The 19,796-nt window shown below is 34.7% G+C and overlaps 1 protein-coding gene and 1 long non-coding RNA gene across 3 annotated transcripts in view; both read left to right on the top strand.

Moving 5' to 3' along the window:
* LOC135220222 (uncharacterized) overlaps window positions 1-17,236 on the top strand; it is a 53,629-nt gene extending 36,393 nt beyond the window's left edge. Inside the window, exons 2-3 of the long non-coding RNA XR_010315614.1 lie at window positions 16,503-16,554; window positions 16,799-17,236. This is a non-coding gene — a long non-coding RNA (uncharacterized LOC135220222). The remainder of the gene's footprint in view (window positions 1-16,502; window positions 16,555-16,798) is intronic.
* Window positions 1-19,796, top strand: part of LOC135219418 (cGMP-dependent 3',5'-cyclic phosphodiesterase-like) — a 690,625-nt gene that overhangs the window by 79,988 nt on the left and 590,841 nt on the right. The window lies entirely within an intron of this gene.

Below are 19,796 nucleotides of genomic sequence, written 5' to 3'. Positions count from 1 at the left end.
GAGCAGCAGTTTCACGTCTCGGTGACAGGAGGCAAACCTCCTTGCAATCATGTTGCCAGTTGCACATAGTTTACGACGCCTCAGTTCAATGTCTGTCGTACCTTTAGGTCGTCCGTGATAATATGACCTAAATACGGAAATTCGTGCACGAATTCCAGCCGATGGTTTCCGAGGAAAATTTGTGGCTCTGCAATATGCTTAAGTGATATCGGGAGCACCGACATGCACTGGGTCTTGGTTTGGTTGTATAGGATAACAAATTCCTCTGCATATTGGCGGCAAGTGTCGATGAGTCGTTGGAGACCTTGCACTGATGGGGAAATAAGAACCATATCGTCGGGGTAACAGAGGTTGTTTATAGTTGTTTCATTGACAGTGCATCCGATTGGGAGTGATTTCAGTTTGACATTCAAGGCATCTGTGTACGTAATATACATGTATCGGGAGAGAATGCCCCCTTTGCCGAAGCCCGTTTAGGGAGCCGAAGGTGTACTATAATTACGTTACTCCATTTGACACAGAATTGCTTTGTGGAGAACCAGCATTATAAAATGCCAATTAAATATAGAGGTGTGCCTCTTTTATGCAGTTTCAGGTAGTTTACTCTGTCAAATGCTTTTCTCACGTCCACAAAACAAAGGAAAACAGGAGAGGCTGATGATAGGTAATAGTTCATCAATTCTTTTAGTATGTAGATGCAGGTGTCGGTTGAGTGGTTTGCTTTAAATCCGAATGGTTGTCAGTGGTGTGTAGAAAGGGGAGAAGTCTCACTAGAAGAACCGACTCAAGTATCTTCGACGCGATCGTTGTGATTGCAATCGGGCGGTAGTTGGCTGCATCCTTTAGCTTGTTTTTGAATAGTAATGGTATCAAGTGAACTAAGAGTAGGGAGTCTGGAAGAAACTGGTGAATTATGCATGCATTAAATAGAGCAGCTAGCAGAATGTAAATTATCGGATGGCAGAATTTGAAAGCCTCTGCGGGAAGACCATCACATCCGGGTGATTTATTATTAGGTAGGCTGTTTATGGCATCGCTAATGTTGAATGGCGTAATACGATCTGCAAAATGAAATTGAATGTTGTCAGTAAGGAGGTTTTCTCCATCCCTTCGGGAGTCTTGATCGTTTATGCAATCGCTAATGTTAAATGGCGTAATACGATCTGCAAAATGAAATTGAATGTTGTCAGTAAGGAGGTTATCTACATCCCTTCGGGAATCTTGATCGTTTATGCAATTAGGGATATTGTTGAAGTGATCGCCCCACATACTTGTGATAGCCTCGTCTCCGACTGCTTCCCCTACTCTCTGTGATAGCTTTTTAGTTTTGGGATTTAAGGACCGGATATCTTTCCAAAGACGAGGATAATCACCGAATCCTAAGTTTCTAGACATTGCATCGGCTCTTAGTTGTTTTTCATTTAATCTGCAGTGTTTAAGAGCAAGTTTGAACTGCGCTCTCGCCTGTCTCATTAGCAATGCAGTGTCCTTCCCTGGGGCTACCATTTTGCCTCCACAGTAAAAACATTTCTCGTGAGTATGTATACAGGTTTTTAACCAAGTCATTCCATCCAGGTATATTACGAGAATTACCTTGACGAAATCTAAAGGCAACCCTGCTCGAAGCAAGTATAGCGGTTATTATGTTCGAATAGAATTAATTCAGAAACGTCCTGTGGTGGTCATTTCTACAATCTGTGTTAATACAAAGTAAGGCGTCTGCCGGTTGAACTATGACCGCAACCTGGTTTCCGTGGTCGCCCTAAAGTATCTGGTTTTCTGTTGGTTTTTTAAAATCCCAGTTTACCGCTGGTGGGCGGTCAGTTAGGGGGTTCACGGTAGGGAGGGATGAGGTACTGAATGCCACCTGTAATGGGATGTGATCGTAGCCCATTGCAAGATCGTAGCGAATATTGCAGGTCATAATAGAATCACGAAGTTATGGAGATGTGATGCAATGGTCCAGCCAGAAAGTTGTAATTGTGTCCGCTCTATTTTGTACATATGAATAGGAGGAGGAAGGGAGGAGCATTGATGAAGACGGATTTTTCAGCGCTGTCATGGCCGCCAGGTTACTTTGTCCGCGTCGTTGCAGAAATGCATTTGCAATGCGACTCCAAACCATATAAAAATGGAGAAAGCTAACAATAGATTAAGGATCAATCTCAATAGAAAAGTGAGACGGTCCAGAGCCTTCGAGGATGAATACTCCGCGGATAACATCCACAAACCTTAGATCCCGTAATTATCAACATCGACAGTGATAACGAAGATAATTCGTCTCTTGATAGTGACGAAGACTGTGAATAAAGTTCCTGTGATATTCTGAATTGTTTTCGTCTCTTTTCCACATATGATAGATAATACTTAATACACGCGAAAGATAGAGAGAGAGACCGATTTCATAATTCCTTTATCACTCTAAATAATAGTGTTAATTTTATACTGAGTTTTCGGTTAAAACTGTGTGATTTAATTTTGGTTACCTGATTGTCACGGGGTAATAATTAAGTAAACATCTCCGTTTTTTTTAAGATGCATTTGCGAACTAAAGTAGACTTGCTAATTCCTATCATTCAAATTCATACGCAACAAGTACATTCAAATTATATAAGTGATGAAATCTGTTGATAAATATATATCACCAGAATTTTTGGTCTGTTGCCGTCAAGGAATAAAAATCGAGCGACTCTTCAATTATTAGTTTACGATGCTGCAAAATAGATACAAGCCTGTAAAAGACATAACAAAAATTGATTACTTAACTGATTATGAATGAGGCGAAAACTGGATACCTTCTTTATAAAAAAGAACGAATGAAATCCCTGTATGTTAAATGTCTGAAAAAAGGGTAATAGGTAACGCTTACATTAATGATAAGTAATAGCTATAATTCAAGAGGCAAGAAACTCAACTCATTCACTAGAATCAGTACGGTACAAGAATTACATCGTTTTAACTGGTGTTAGAGTAGTAGAAACGAAATGGCAGTGTGATATGAAAAGAGAAATACAGATATACAATGATATTATGATACTAGTTTCCTCCAAATTATACCCATTTTCTTTTTTTTCTCCTTTACGGCAATTCATCTGCTGGGATTAAGGAAGTAGACAAAGCTCCACCTATTTTGGGGGATTTAAGGGAAGTGAAGAGGCCTTGGTGAACAGGATGACGGTCCATACGTCATACGCTCTTAAGCCTACTCCCATTTATATAATTTAAGAAAATACAATAACAATTATTAAAAACCAACATATTTATTACATTCAGGTTCACTTGATATTATATTATAATATAATAGGCAGGAAAGGGTTGGGGGAGGGTGGGACGGGAAGGCCAGGAAAGTGGGTTGTTGAGGGATAGGAGGGGAAGGGTGAGGGAGGGATAGGAGGAGGGTGAGGGAGGGATGACGAGGGTGAGGGTAGGGAGGTAGGGAGGACGGGATGGGAGTAAAGCACGTTCAAAAGCATAGGTTGGCAATGCTTGGCAACACCTTGTAAGTTAAGAGTAAACGCCGTGACTGATACCATTTGACAATGGGCTATGTTACCAAAAATTAGGGCGAGGTGTATTGTACACTGTGTTAAAAGTACCATTTCGATCAAATAATTATTTTGAAAGATATTTGAGAAAAACGATGACTCGCGGTCCCTGAAATGCTTAGTAGCCGACGATTGGGGACGAAAAGTGGAAAAGTAGTATGGTGAATGATATAGCCTGTAATATAGTATGTATATTTGTATATATAAATATATTTATATATAATGTATATATATATGTATATATATGTGTGTGTACATGCACATACACTCACATTCACACTTGCACGCACACACGAGTAGAGAGAGAGTTTGCTTCTATATTTAAGATTATATATATCTCTGTAGGTATTTATAGCTGTGTACATTAGATATATAAAAGGTTTACGCGTGTAAGATAAGATCCGGTTCACCTGTTTTTATTGTGCTCGTAATTGAGTAAGTATTATATATGATGATCTCTTTATTAATTTATATGACAGATTTCCCTTGGTTGCTTTTGAATAAAGGAGCAGTGAAGTTCCGCCTTGGAAGGCCGTCAGAGCCATTCAATAAAACCTGTCCAGCTGGATTATTCGGGAAGATAAAACCTGCTCTTGGCTGACCGGTGGTCGACACGAGAGAGAGAGAGAGAGAGAGAGAGAGAGAGAGAGAGAGAGAGAGAGAGAGAGAGAGACTTTTATTTTAGACCTTGTTCGGTATTCCGACATGTATGTTTGAACATAAACAGCTACTTCTGGCAGTGCATATATTTATTAGAAGTATGACCTTCATGTTCCCAAGTTCATACAGTCGGTTTTCCTTCGTTCTGTTTGGTACGTTTGTTTGTCAATCTCGGACAACGAATAAACTGGAAGCTGTCTTCTGTTCATTTGAGCATCATACCAAATAAGTTTGAGAGATGATTCCCATGTTCGTGCTCTCATTTTAGTAGTGAATCTGAAGCTTGCTACAAGTTAGAATATCTGAACTAATGTCAGTCTTGTTGACAGCACATTCTTTCTAGATAAACGTCTTATTGGCAATGATGAAGAGTAACACTGTATTGCTGTTTTGCACCTTCGTATATTTCACATTAATTGAGAAGATGCCTGCTGTGAGGAAAGTCTAATGATATTTCTTTTACATCGCTTGTAAATTGAAAAGAGTAACAGGTCTTGCACATGTTTTTAGATCATTTGTCTGGCGCACTCCTTTTATAAAACTCTCTGAGACTTGTCAGTTGCGACACTTGCTTCCTGACACTTTTAGTATCGAAACTAATTTCATTCGTAGTTAGGAAAGAAATCATCTTGATATTATCGAATATTCATGTGGAACTCGGGGACATAAACCTCCGTACTTAGAATACCTAGTTGTAGCAGAAGGAGCACCAATTTATTGAAGAAATAATTAAGTGATGTATGTGGAAACAATTTGAGGAACATTGTTACAGGAGAATTCAAGTGTAATATTGTAATGGTAGAGTAATGTGTATTGTAAACGTCACTTTTTGGAATAAAATGTAAAAGAAAAAGTCATTGAAGCAGGATGATGTATCTCTTGAGATTCTCAGACTTTTTATCAGACCGAATTTGTTTTTGACAAATTTATAATAAATGGCTGGATGTCCTCCAAAGTCAGCCTGCTTAGCATTCAGCGGAAGGCTTAAGACCTTGAAAAGCTAAAAGGAGGTTGGCATTGTTACAGCAGAGAGTTGGCTATATTAGAAAAGCGCGAGATTAACTTCAGTCTAGGTAGGGATTCAATATGATGATAGGAAACCGTTGCTACAGTCCCATTTTTGCCTGTATGGAAATGAGGCTTCGATATTCCTATTTGTTGGCCACCACCAAAACTGTGTAGTCTTAATTTTTAAAGATTGTTCGCCAAGCAAGGCAATATTGATATTGTACGGATTTTAATTATTTTGAGGTCGAGAAAGGAAACGGGTTTCGACTATACAAGCTTTATAACAGAAAAGTAAGACTTACAAGATGACACACACACACTTCATGTCTTGATAAGCTTTATAGTGTAGAGAATGTAGCTATTATTTTGATTTTCTTTGTTTCACTTCGGGCCCACTCTGATAATTATAACCTTCTGGTATGCTCTATGCTGTTTTCATCAGTGCAGGCAAGCAAGTAAATAAATTCAAAATTGATTATTGAAAGTGGTCTGAATTCAAACATCCAACTCATTCCAACGACAATTGTACCGAAGGAAATTGAATACTTATTCTGGTCTTAAGGACATTGATCCGTGTCATTTATAATCTCGAAGGAAATTCCTTAGACAACAACTACAAAGAAAACGTGTTGGGCAGCTGCAACAAGAACGGCAACCTCATCAACCTTCTACAGAAAATAAAAGAACAGTAAACAATCCTGAGAACCTGTAGCTTCCAATTTATCGATACTGGTAATGGAACTCAAATGAAATATGATTAGAATAAAACTGCCATTACCACTTCCATTCTCTCCGAAGGACATTAGAATAAGTACTGTCAGTATGATAGCCAGGAAGTAATAAGTTGTTTTCAGGGATGGAATTTTTCAAGGGAATCATTTGCTCTACCTTCATAATGCCCAGCTGAATACCAATTAAAGAAGCAACGTGCGCAGAAGGCGTAAGCAAAACCTTTAACTGCCCATTGATTAACTAGCGAAAGAAGAAACTATATATAAAAACCAAGCAACAGCCACAGAATAATTAGGGTGGAAGTAGCAATACATTTATGTATATTATGTTATATATATATATATATATGTATGTTCTATTATATATAATATAATAATATATATAATATCTATAATATATTTTAAATTCTAAATAAATATATATGTATATGTTATCTATTATACTACATACATACATACATACATACATACATACTAACCTACACACACACACACACATATATATATATATATACATATTTATGTATATATATATATATATATATATATATATATATATATATATATATATATAAACAGCTCACGATAAATGCCAGCGAGGGCCGAAATACTGTTGAGCTAAAAGGAATTTCAGCTTTTCTTTTCTCCTGTGAACTACAACCTCGTGACAAGGAAGACTAAAACAACATAATGTGTGTGTGTGTATATATATATATTTTATATATATATATATATATATATATATATATAAATGCATATGTATATATATACAGGGAGTGTCAGTGTATGTACATTAAAAACATTTGCTGATCAAGATAGAACAGAATGAGGTAATGTTGCATGTAACACAACTTTAATTGAAAAATAAAATGCTCCATAGCTCTCGAGGCACGTATTTGAAGTATTCCAATTAGGAATACTTGGAATGCGTAACTTGTTAGCTAGGATGTTTTTTTTTTATTTAAAGTTGTCTTTTATTGAACGAGTGTCTGTTCCATCTGTTGAGTGCTAATCAGACTGAAAGGGAATAAATAACGAGATAAAGTTTGACCATGCTTTTATGAAACGTAGTATATTTGCCTTTGGAGGTTAATCCCTGAAGCCTTTCAACAGGGAATCTAACGTATGGAGAGTCATAATACTAATGTGAGTGGCCAAGTACATTTTTACATTCAAGAGACAGACGTGATAAAAATGCTTGTCGGATTACGACCAAATTAGCATTATGTTTTAGGTAACTGATCTCTTTGTGTTTGTGTGTGTGTGTGTGTGTGTGTGTTGGTTTAGCGGCGGTAATTGTTTCTTGTTTTCCCAACTCTTTCCACCTCACCTTTGAATGTATTAGAAGATGCATTGCGATGAAGGAAAATAGATTTTTATTTAATCAAATATGTAACTTTTCTCAATGCCAGTTGTCTTTCATTATCCCCGCTAACAAGTCTCAAGACTAGATCTGGATGCATTAGTATTTCGTTGTTATATAATGTTCTTTTTCTCATATGTTTTAAACTTTTCCTTGTTTCCTTGTAATGTAGTATGTATATAGTATATATATATATATATATATATATATATATATATATATATATATATATATACACGCAATATACATGTATACACCTGTGCATATATGTGTATACAAATATATATATATATATATATATATATATATATATAAATGCTTGTCGGATTACGACCAAATTAGCATTATGTTTTAGGTAACTGATCTCTTTGTGTTTGTGTGTGTGTGTGTGTGTGTGTTGGTTTAGCGGCGGTAATTGTTTCTTGTTTTCCCAACTCTTTCCACCTCACCTTTGAATGTATTAGAAGATGCATTGCGATGAAGGAAAATAGATTTTTATTTAATCAAATATGTAACTTTTCTCAATGCCAGTTGTCTTTCATTATCCCCGCTAACAAGTCTCAAGACTAGATCTGGATGCATTAGTATTTCGTTGTTATATAATGTTCTTTTTCTCATATGTTTTAAACTTTTCCTTGTTTCCTTGTAAATGTAGTATGTATATAGTATATATATATGATATATATATATATATATATATACACGCATATACATGTATACACATGTGCATATATGTGTATACAAATATATATATATATATATACATATATATATATATATATATATATATATATATATATATACACACACATTTGTGTGGATGTATTAAAATATTGAGCAACAAATATTTGATATTAGATTCGCGGTACCTTGGGAATAACGTACATCCAAAGGGAATTTTTATTGGTACTTGCGTCCAACCGGGCCAAACCTACCTAGATGTATTTGGCTATTATAACTGGCCTTGGATGCGAGTGATTAAACAATATTTTGGGTTTAATATATGTAAAATAAAAAAGTCACGCTTGTATGAGTGTATATATGTAAAACAAAAAAATCACGCTTGTATGATGACAGTTTATATATAGATATATATATACTATATATATATATATATATATATATATATATATATATATTTCATTTATCCAGATGTACGCCATTATAGATGGACTGGCCGTGGTCAGTGTTACCCGGCTGTTTATAAAGCACTGTTGTGCCACGTACCCAGAGAGGATGAATTTAATTATTTTAGTTTCTCGAGGAATTAACATTAATTCGAATAATGCTTAAGAAAATTGGAGTTGACAAGATTTGTAAAAAAAACTGAGACCGATTTGTAAGTGGTAAACGCCTTGTAGCATGTGACTATTGATTCTAGATCATTTCCAAGGACACCAGAATCAAGTAATGACCTTGAAGTATCTTGTCACGCAAGAACAAAAGTAGCTGAGAATGAATGACACCATCAATGGTAGAGTCATTACTACCTGTAATATCCACGGCCATAATTTAATGAGAAATATAAGAGTCCTTTGCTTGGAAAAGAAATAAATAGAAAAAAAAACAGACTCGAACGCCTTAGTGTCTGAGGTCATAACTCACAGTAAGGTCGCGCACCGAGGCGTCAAGAAATAACTCCTCTCGCAAATACATTAAAAATCTTGGCTCGCTTCCCAACTAACCCCGTGTGCTGTTGTCACTCTTATCGCTTGACATTTGTTCGAGAAGACGGTCAAGGTCACAGATGAAAGAGGGAGTGCTGCCAGAATTAATATTCGAAATGAAACGATTATGAGAGAGAGAGAGAGAGTATTGTGTTTGTTTGTGCAAGTGGCAAAGAATCTGAGGAAAAATAACAACGGTAACAGAACAGGAAACGGTGCTACAATGATCATGACGAATAAGTATAATATACATGAAAATTTTGTAAATACTTTTATCTATACATGTATATACATACTGTATGTATATATGGATATATACACGTATATATATGTATATTTTTTATATTACACTGCATGTTTACATGCATATACTATATGTACTACGTATGTAGCCATATATACAGACATAACAGTGTATATATGTATTATATACATAAATATATACGTAATCATTGTTTTTTCTATTGTATTTATCCATCTTGATCATTGCCTCATTTTGAATGCTAATTCTAGCACCGTTATCCGTTCTGTTACTCCGGTCCTTTATATATATATACATATATATCTATATATATATATATATATTTATATATATATGTATATATATATACATATATATTATATACACACACATACATATATATATATATATATAATATATATATAAAGAGAGAGAGAGAGAGAGAGCGAAACAAAATGAAACTAATGACAAGTGGACAGTTGAAGTTTATGAAGTCTTTTTGCCTAAGGAGGAGAGAATACTAACCAAAAAGAAGTGGCGAAGACAACAAAAGACTTCCATTAAAGAAATATGGAAATTTTCAGGGAAAATAGAATGAAAAGCGACGGAAGAAAATTCGGAAGAAGAATCGCCAGAGGGGAACATCGAGGGAATGGATAAATGGGAAAAGGGGTAGAGAGAAGGGAAGATGGGAAATACTTAAGACTCCCATCATTCAACGTGTCGTTTTTTTCTTCACATCCCTCTATTATCTCGTTTTATTCGACGAGAGGGAAAATTGATCCCTCGCGGATCTGAGATCGTTTTTGTATTACCCTCTCTCTCTCTCTCTCTCTCTCTCTCTCTCTCTCTTCTCTCTCTCTCTCTCTCTCTCTCTCTAAAGGTTAAAGAGGATCTCAAGAACTTTTAATGCAATCACGGTAGAGTCGGGCTAATTACGATGCTATAATTATTTGTAGCATTTTATTATTGAGGATGAAAAGACCCACAAAAGTCGATCGTTTAAGGTGTATTGGTAAAGATTACAACACTGCTCAACTTTTTGGAGGCTTTCTTCAGAGATGATGGAATGATTGCAAAGGCACTGTATAATATATATATATATATATATATATATATATATATATATATATATATATATATATATATATATATATATATATGATTTATATATATATAAATATATATGTAGTTCCTTGTACTCATTCCATCATCTCTGACGAAAGTTTTCAAGAAGTTGAGGAGTGTTGTGCGTTGTTATATTTTCTAATCAACATTAAACTTTAGACTTTTATGGGTCTTTTGCACAGAATATGTATACATTACAAAACTCTCTAAGTTACGCTACACTTCCACCGTAAAATGTTTTTATCACTTATCAATTGACCCTTTATTCTTTACATCCTCAGTTTCCCAAATTGCCTCCATCAGATTTGTCTTAAACTTTCTCCAAGCCATGTATGCCACTTGTATGAAGCATGAAAGGGATGATGATGATTATAGTGATTGTGACAAAGCTATACTGGTAAAAATGACAGCAAACTAATTTTTCCGAAAACTCTAGAAAGCAAAGTACAAAGCTTCTCAACGTAGAGTTTTGTTTTATTATTATTACAAAAGTGACTGGTATGGTATAAAAATACGGGTGAGATAATGGTGCATAATGTCTTTTAATATCTTTGTGGATGGAGTGATGTGAGAAGTCTGGCAAGAACATTAGACGCTAAGTTGTGTGATAAGATGGGTAGTGGATGAAGTGATAAGAAGATGGGTAGTGGATGAAGTGATAAGAAGATGGGTAGTGGATAAAGCATGGAAGTTTTGAAGTTTGCAGACTATGCAGGACAGATTGACGATATTGAGGAGAAATTGCAGAGATTAGTGAAACAATTTGAGCGTGCTTGCAAAAGGAGAGAGTTGAAAAGAAATTTCGGAAAGAGCGCTGGTAAGAGAGTAATTGTGAACCAAGAAGATAAAGCAGTGAATGTTTATGGACAGTGAGAGAATGGAAGCAGTAGATTCTCGTAATGATTTGGGAGCGAATATTTCGTAATAATTGAGATAGAGAGAAGGCAGTAAGCAGGACGTATATAAATAAAATTGAGGAAACCTTGGATATCTATGGAAGCTTTAAATAGTTTTTTTATGGTGACAATAAAGCTCTACAAGGGACATGAAGAGAGCCAACAATAGCTTGAAGAAGTCATATTTGGTCATCCACCGAACAATGAAATTGTTGGAGTTTGATTCTATGGGGCTGAACTCGACGTTAGGCCTAATGAAACTGCTAACCTGAGCAGTACCTGGTTTGCAACCCGAACGTTAGGCTGAAATCTAAAGATCCCGTGGCCCAGCTCTCCCTTGTATTGTTTCCACACCTGTTAGTCATAGGAAAAATTAAAGGATATTTGTAGCTTAATGCATGTAAATGAATCACATTGCTGTGATAAAAATTCATAAAATGCTACATGCGGCAAAAGCACTTCAAGATAGTCTTACGTGCGTTCGTTTCTTCCACAAAGGCACTGTATCTGTAGATTATTTGTGACTCACTTCAGTCAACGACTGCCAGATATTCGATTCTGCTCAGGTCATCATCGTAAATTTTGAAAATGAATGTAGTGTTACTTTATTTTTAGAGTAAACATGATAAACCTGTGGTTAAAGCTCTCTTGCCTCTTGTGTGTGTATTCTCGTTTTTATTTAAATTCTCTCTCTCTCTCTCTCTCTCTCTCTCTCTCTCTCTCTCTCTCTCTCTCTCTCTCTCTCTCTCTCTCTCTCTCTCTCTCTCTCTCTCATAGTTAGCACGGAAACATCTCAATGGGGTGTTGGAGTAGGGTTTCCTGATTAGCAGATTCATAGGATTTTTTTTTTTCGATTTACTTCATAGGTACCAAAAGTAAGTGAGATCATAATTTACAAAGTATTTCATAACGTTAATTGTTTATCTTGGTTTTGACCACAATTTCTGTAGCGAGTATAGCGTAACCCCATTAATGTGTTATTTAGGTAAATTACTGAAGGGTAATTAAATTTTTGAGATCATTGCTGTTTAAAAATTTTTTTTTTTTTTTGGTGTAAAGACCGAGACGGGACAAGGCTTCTCATAAGAAACTAGTTAATGGAAACACTGAAGAAGATAGAAAATTCCCGTGTGGGATTGAATGGTATTACAGTTTTGTTAGACAGGTTGACCTTCTTGCGTTCAACTTTGCATTGTAGTCTCTGACACTCTTGTTTCAGTCAGAGTCAGAGTTGTAACATCTGGAACATATGAATACTCATGCTGTATGCAGAGAGAGAGAGAGAGAGAGAGAGAGAGAGAGAGAGAGAGAGAGAGAGAGAGAATTTAAATCCTTAAAATTGTTTGCTTAGCAGAGTTGAAACAACTAGAGGAATTCATTCCCATTTAGATGTTATGCAATTAACCGTTTGTTTCCCTAATAGGTTTCCATAATTCATGTGAGCTCTGAGGTGAATTGTAAATCCACGTCAGGCTGTTAGGACGGCTCCCAAATCCTCTTTAAGGAGTAGGCAAATTAATCCCTCTCTTCCTCTGATGAACAGATTCAGATATGCACCGTTATTTTGAGGACGTCAGTGGGAAATTTGAGGAGGCAGAATCTTGAAACTTCTGTCTATTTTTTGCTCATGCAAGTGTGTTATTATGAAGTGGGTTGGTGTTAATGTTTATTATTGCAGTGTGATTGCTAATAATCAGTTAAATATATATATGTGTATATACATCCATTTATGTATGTGTGTGTATATATATATATAATATATATATATATATATATATATATATATAAATACACATATACAGTAGGTATATATAACATTGGGGAGAGTAGGTTTCCATTTTTTGCCTTAGTTTATAATTCCAAACCTATAGCCAAAATGATGAACATCATAAGAAACAAAATATAGACATCTATTAGAAGACTGGTAACAGGATTGTAAAACAGATACATTTACAAGACAAACGCACACGTAAGCAATGTGGCAGACGAGCAAACAATGGAAAATTGTCTTGTCGAAGGAAAGGTTCCAAAGGGATTGGGGAGAGAAGTAGTAACTGTTATTTTGTATAAAGAATGATATGGGTCTGACATTGCTGAATATACCGGAGGACATATGGTAGGATTTTCAAAGACCAGGCAAGACAGATGATAGAAAGTTTGACAGGGGAAGAACTTTGTGGGTTCAGTCAACGAAGGGTTGCTTGTATCATATGTTTTTGTTTTATGAAAGATTTAAGTTAGAAGTTTGTAAGTGAAAGGAAGATGCTGTGTGTGACATACATGGTCCAAAGGAAGCTTATCACGGGATAGATAGAGGTGCAATTTTTAGGTCGATAATGCGTGATATAGTTGTGAATGAGGCAGTGATCACTGTTCTTTCTATTCTCGGAAGCCACCCTTCATTGAGGAAACAGTTTATTATAAATGTGATATAATTAATTATATATTATTATTATATATAATTTATAATATATATATATATATATATATATATATCCTAATTATATATATATTCTATGCACTACACACATATTTTTATATATATACACATTTATAATGAAATGGTTTGTCAATGAATGGGTGGCTTCCGATAATTGAAAAATACAGCGATCACTGCCTCATTCATAACTATATCTCGCATTATCGACCTAAAAATTGCATCTTTACCTATTTTGTGATAAACTTTCTTTAGGACCATGTATGTCACATACAGCATGTTGCTTTTAATTACAAACTCTTAACTCAATTTTTTTTAAATTAAAAACACTTGATCCATGCACCCGCTTCCATGTCGAAACCGACAAGGTTCTTCTCCTATCAGACTTTACGTCATGTGTCTTGCCTGATCACCATCACATCCTCCTGGTATCGTAATATATATATATATATATATATATATATATATATATATATATATATATATATATATATATATATATATATATATATATATATATATATATATATATATATATCATACATATACATACATACTACATACATACATACATACATACACACACATACATCTATATATATATATTATATATATATATATATATATATATATATATATATATATATATACAAGCATTATACCAACAATAATGATCATAAATAGTAATTATTGAGAGAAGGAAGTGGCTTTGTATTGAAGTTTTAAACATTCAGATTTTGAACATGGACCGATAACTACCTTTTCTGTAATACGAAGTGCAGCTGTTGTTCATGAACACATTAATAGACTTTTTCTATTACTTTTGTAACATTCTTACCATTTTCCAAAGGATGCCTGTCACTTTATTCCTCTTCTCTTCTTCACTTTGAAAGTGTGGTTAGGTAAGGTCATTACGTCTGCCCTGTTTTATAAATATGCACAAAGAGACGGCTATAGGACAGTCACATTCAGTCGTTCTTTCCGTTTATGCTCTTTGATATACATAATATTTAAACAATCACGGTGCTTTTGGAAAATCATTCGGATTAAGTCGCTGTATACACAAGAGAGGAAGGCAATGAGATCGTAAGATTAAAGCTTTTACAGTAAACCTAAACTTATCATCAGTTGTAGACTACCTAGTGTTATCAAAAGTGCCACCCAGATAGCAAAAATCTCAAGAAACTTTTAAAAAACTTATACTACTTCATAGCCAGTGTTATCGTCTAAAGTTACACATTTCCCCACACATTTCTGATAATTATCCAATAAGAATGTTATCAAAAACTGATAGAGAAATATTGATTAATTTATTTTTGTAAAGTGTCGTTAACAACAGTGGTTATCGACGCACGCCTGAAAGAGAGAGAGAGAGAGAGAGAGAGAGAGAGAGAGAGAGAGAGAGAGATTTTTAGATTTTTAAATTATATCTCCATTGTCACTGAAGAACAGTTTTCTATTCTACAGCATTCAAATTACACAATATTCGCACACCTGTATGGCAGTAAACCGTTCAGTAACGCCCATTCCAGGACGTGTGAGTTTTTTTTTTTTTTTTTTTTTTTTTTTTTTTTTTTTTTTTTTTTTTTTAGTTTACACACATACACACTTACTTGTGCAAACACATACACGCACACCATGAAGCAGAGAAACTCGAGTGATACAAATCAGCTAATTATGGATGAGATGTTTAATAATAATATCCTACTCATTTGTTGTTAGTCAGTAAAGCTTGGGCCATCTTACTGGAAAGGCGACGAATACATGAAAAAGTATAATATTTTGGATTATTATTATTATTGAATAGGTAAAATCCACAACTTTGTGTGTAATTCATTACAGATATTTATATTTAAAAAGTTGAGAAATTTATAGTGCCTGGGACTGTCACATTTTTAACCAAAAACATCAGTTTCATGAAAAACAAAACGAGTGTCAGCAAAAAAAAAAAAAAAATGCTTGTATATAAAAGAGGTTATTCCTTATTTTAATTCAGATATCTATACACTTATTTGACAATTATTTTTAGGTATTTCTGCAATATTGTTGCTGTTGTTTGGGAAAAACTATATCGCGAGAGTATATATAATATTCTAAGGGGTCCACAATAATAAAAAATGTTGCGAGTCCGCGTATAATTTTTAAAAATTATACACGGACTCGCAACATTTTTTTTATTATTTTGGACACCTTAGAATATTGCTGTTGTTGTTGTTTACACCAACAAAGAAACGTTTCAAAATACTCCTTTCGAAATGTATTAAAGTGTTGATCTTTGTCGCTACTAGTTTAAGTAATATATGGCTGATTAATAAAAGAATTGTGAATGGACACCTTCGAAATCTGTTTAGTTTTGATTTTGAATAATGAAAGGTAATAAGAGAAATATTATAGCCTTACAAGAACTTTTCGTTTATGCATTCATTGCTGTTATTACTGATATAGAGCTTTATATGTTGTCAGTATTATTAGAGATTTAATTCGGTTTTGCTTCTTTCTTCGTATTTGCTCTTCTTCACTTTTATCACACGTGGACTCACTGTTCTGTGCACGTTTTTTTATGGCCTCGGCGAAGTCTTGAAGTTCCAGTGGGGTACGATAATTAAACCTTCAGGTTCGTTGTCTGGGGCTACAGCTATAAAACCATAAGATTTCTTTTTGGAAAACACTAGTATATGCTTTGGGTTAAAGAACGATCCATTCAAATATACATTCAACATAATATTTGAATGCATGGATTTTAGATTCACATATGGTTGTGCACACTGTCGTCAAGCGTTGTTTTTATATTTTGACGTTTAATAATTTTATTATTCTCTTTTACAGGTAAGTTGACGTAAATCTGATTTGAAAGCCAGGAAGATTTTGTAGGTTGAATGTGAGTATGATTATTGTATCATTATCAGTATTGTAATTACATCTGTCATATGGTACATCTGCGTGTATATGAGCAGGATATTTCAAGGCCTTTTGAACATAGGTTTATGAAAATTGCGTTATATCTCTTAGGTGAACTGAGAATGATTAACTGTTTTGGGGAAATTACTGAAAAGTTGACGAAATTTTGCCATAGTAAAGTTCTCAACCAAAACTAGCATTTTGACGGTTTACATGTTTCACAGTAGGATGCATCATGCCTATTTCCAATATGGTTGGAGTTACGTCACCACGGTCGCAGCCAATGAAAACCCGGCTACAGGTGACGCAACACACCCGAGAAGGTCAACGCGCCTCGAGCATTTCCGACTCCTGTCCGCCAGCCAGTGAAAAGTCAAGCATCCTCCGGGTCCTGCAGGAGCATCCGTAAGCGCCCGCACGACCACGATATAAAGAGAAGGACTCACCACCAAGATTTTTACGGGCTGCTCTGTGAGCAAGAGCCCGTGCTGACACAAGGTCAGCTTAATCAAACAACAAACAACAACCACCAAGATTCAGTCCTCCAGCAATCATCGCTGTGACCATGCCCTGGCAGATCTGGGCGAAACGTCAGAGAGAGAGAGAGAGAGAGAGAGAGAGAGAGAGAGAGAGAGAGAGAGAGGGAGAAACTTGTAGTAGTAATAGCAGTAATAAATATATTTCAATATGACTACACCGGATTTGACAATCTCCTTTGGCACGTTGCTTGCCAGTTTCAGCAACAATGAGATATCCTTAATAAGGAAAATAGATAAGACTCTATACAAAATTAATGGGTCTGATGCAGCAATCCTTTTCAACAAGACTTGTTTAAAAGATGGTCTACTCCCACAATATGGTTATTGTTATTGCAACTTCTGTTGCTCGTATATATAAATATATAAATAAAGGTATTATTATTGTCTTTATATAATCATCATATTACTGACAACATCACTGAATTTGCTATTTTAGTAGCTCTGACCAACTCTTCAAAGTCAGAATGAAAATGGCAAAGCATGAACATCAAGTGAACTTTTTGGCAGTAAGTAGATGAATAAAAAATTTCCTAAATCAATTGATGGACTAAAATGCATCCTTATTGCTCGCCCTCAAATAAAAAGGTAAAAAGAATTTATACAGTTTTTGAGAAACGGCATCATAAATAACGTCTATGAATTATTTTTAGTATCAGATTTGTTGGGGTTTCAGAGTTGTGTCCACCGAGCGATATTGGTTTAAAAGTATACTGTTCCACAGCTATCCTAAGACTATTATATATATATATATATATATATATATATATATATATATATATATATATATATATATATATATATCATATATATATATATATCTTTGATTATATTTTACCGGCTTTGAATGAAATATAAATGGAATTTTTGAAAGCCATGAGCTAATAAGTTTTTTAAAATTTTTTTATTGGTATGTACTTTTTGTTTATCAGTGCAGTGGGTTTTTGTACGTATAATATATTTTACCAAGTGGCAATGCCAAAATAAAATGAAATTTATGCAAATTTGCTTTCTGATGTACAGAACTTTATGTATAATTGTTACAAAGTCAAATAAGGCCTTTGACGTGGTTTTAAATGTGAAATCTGTTAAAGAAAACTAATGTGAGAATAGGCCTTTCTATAGATAACAATCCCTAAGCAACAATGCGATAGAGAGACGATACTAACTGTCGCTTGCAATATGTTGTTGTTACTAAATGACTTATTAATAACATCAAATTCCACTTCATAGTTTGTCAGCTTATTAAGTTTTTAAGCTTTCGTGGTATGCTAGGGATAGCATCCTTATTTCAAAACTTCAGGGTCAGTTTTTCGCGAGATAGGAAAGTTTTTCCATAAGACGTGAAGGTCCGTGGCACACTGAGGTTCGCTGGGATGTGAAGTCTTGAAATAAAGATGTGACGTTTCTGTGATTCTTATGATTTACTTCTGAATGACAGCCTGTGGTTGGAAGAGTAAAGGGTGGTGTAGCTTATAACTCAAATGAACACGTCAATCGATCTTCAGTTATAAAAAAAAAAATTCTGTCTATTTCACGAAAAATATGAATGAGAATTATTATGCTTATATATATTTTTAGGTATCATTGTGTAATATTCCACTGACGGCATAGTATTATGAAAATATTACAAAGTATGAAGGTAAAGTTCAATTTTTAATTTCGTTTACGAAAACGGGAGAGTCATAACTTCGTTGCAGGAAGGGTATAGAAGTAGTAAATCAATTTATTTTTCTAGAAAAAAGGTTTACTCGCTGTTTTTTCTGTTAATGTTCAACTGGACTCGACTAGCAGAAATAGAAACTATCTGGTTATTGGGCGAAGACTTAATACGCTTCGCATCGGGAATCTAATTATGATAATGATAATTAATGATAATAATTGCAATAATATCTGTGGAATGGTCGACATTCCCCTAAATTTGAGTCGTTTTCAAAGGAAAATTCTCATACAGGTTCTCTTACCACCGTTGCAACCGCTAGAATATGGAACAGTAATGAGATATGCTTAATTTCCTCAGTTTGTAGACTTCATTTTATAAGTCTTTCACGAGGAAATGACAGTGCAGGTTCATTTTATAGACGTTACAAAGGGAAATGATCACGAAGGCTCAGACACTTTTTCCTTGCTGGGTGTGTGCGCATCCTCCTTTGCTCAGTGGCAAACCCCCTTTAAGTACTCGCGCCTGATGGAAATCTAGAACTCTACCAAACATTGACATCGGCCAACATTATAACATTAATGTTGAGGACCGCTTCCGTTGCCAAAGGGATAAAGTAGTCGTGTTATTTTGCATATAGTGGCTTGTTGATGGGTAAATATGCACACACACACACACACACACACATACACAAACAAACATAAAAAAGATATTTTTCCACTGATAGATGCGAACATATTTATGTGAAACCTTTGTTGACATAGTTAGGGAATAGGCTTTTCGTGGTTATTCGACTACAGTAGGTTGCTGTGTGGGTGGAGAAGGCCAGTGGAGGCCGAAACTGTTGAGCTAAAAGGAATTTCAGCTTTTCTTGTCCCCTATGGACTACAACCTCATATATATATATATATATATATATATATATATATATATATATATATATATATATATATATATATGTATAACTGAATCACGAAAGTTAGGAACGTGATAAATCCATAAATAAAGATAAATGCCACGAAGGAA

The sequence above is a fragment of the Macrobrachium nipponense genome, chromosome 1 (genome assembly GCF_015104395.2).
Source record: "Macrobrachium nipponense isolate FS-2020 chromosome 1, ASM1510439v2, whole genome shotgun sequence".
Taxonomy (NCBI): domain Eukaryota; kingdom Metazoa; phylum Arthropoda; class Malacostraca; order Decapoda; family Palaemonidae; genus Macrobrachium; species Macrobrachium nipponense.
This window is presented reverse-complemented; position numbering and strand designations above follow the sequence as displayed.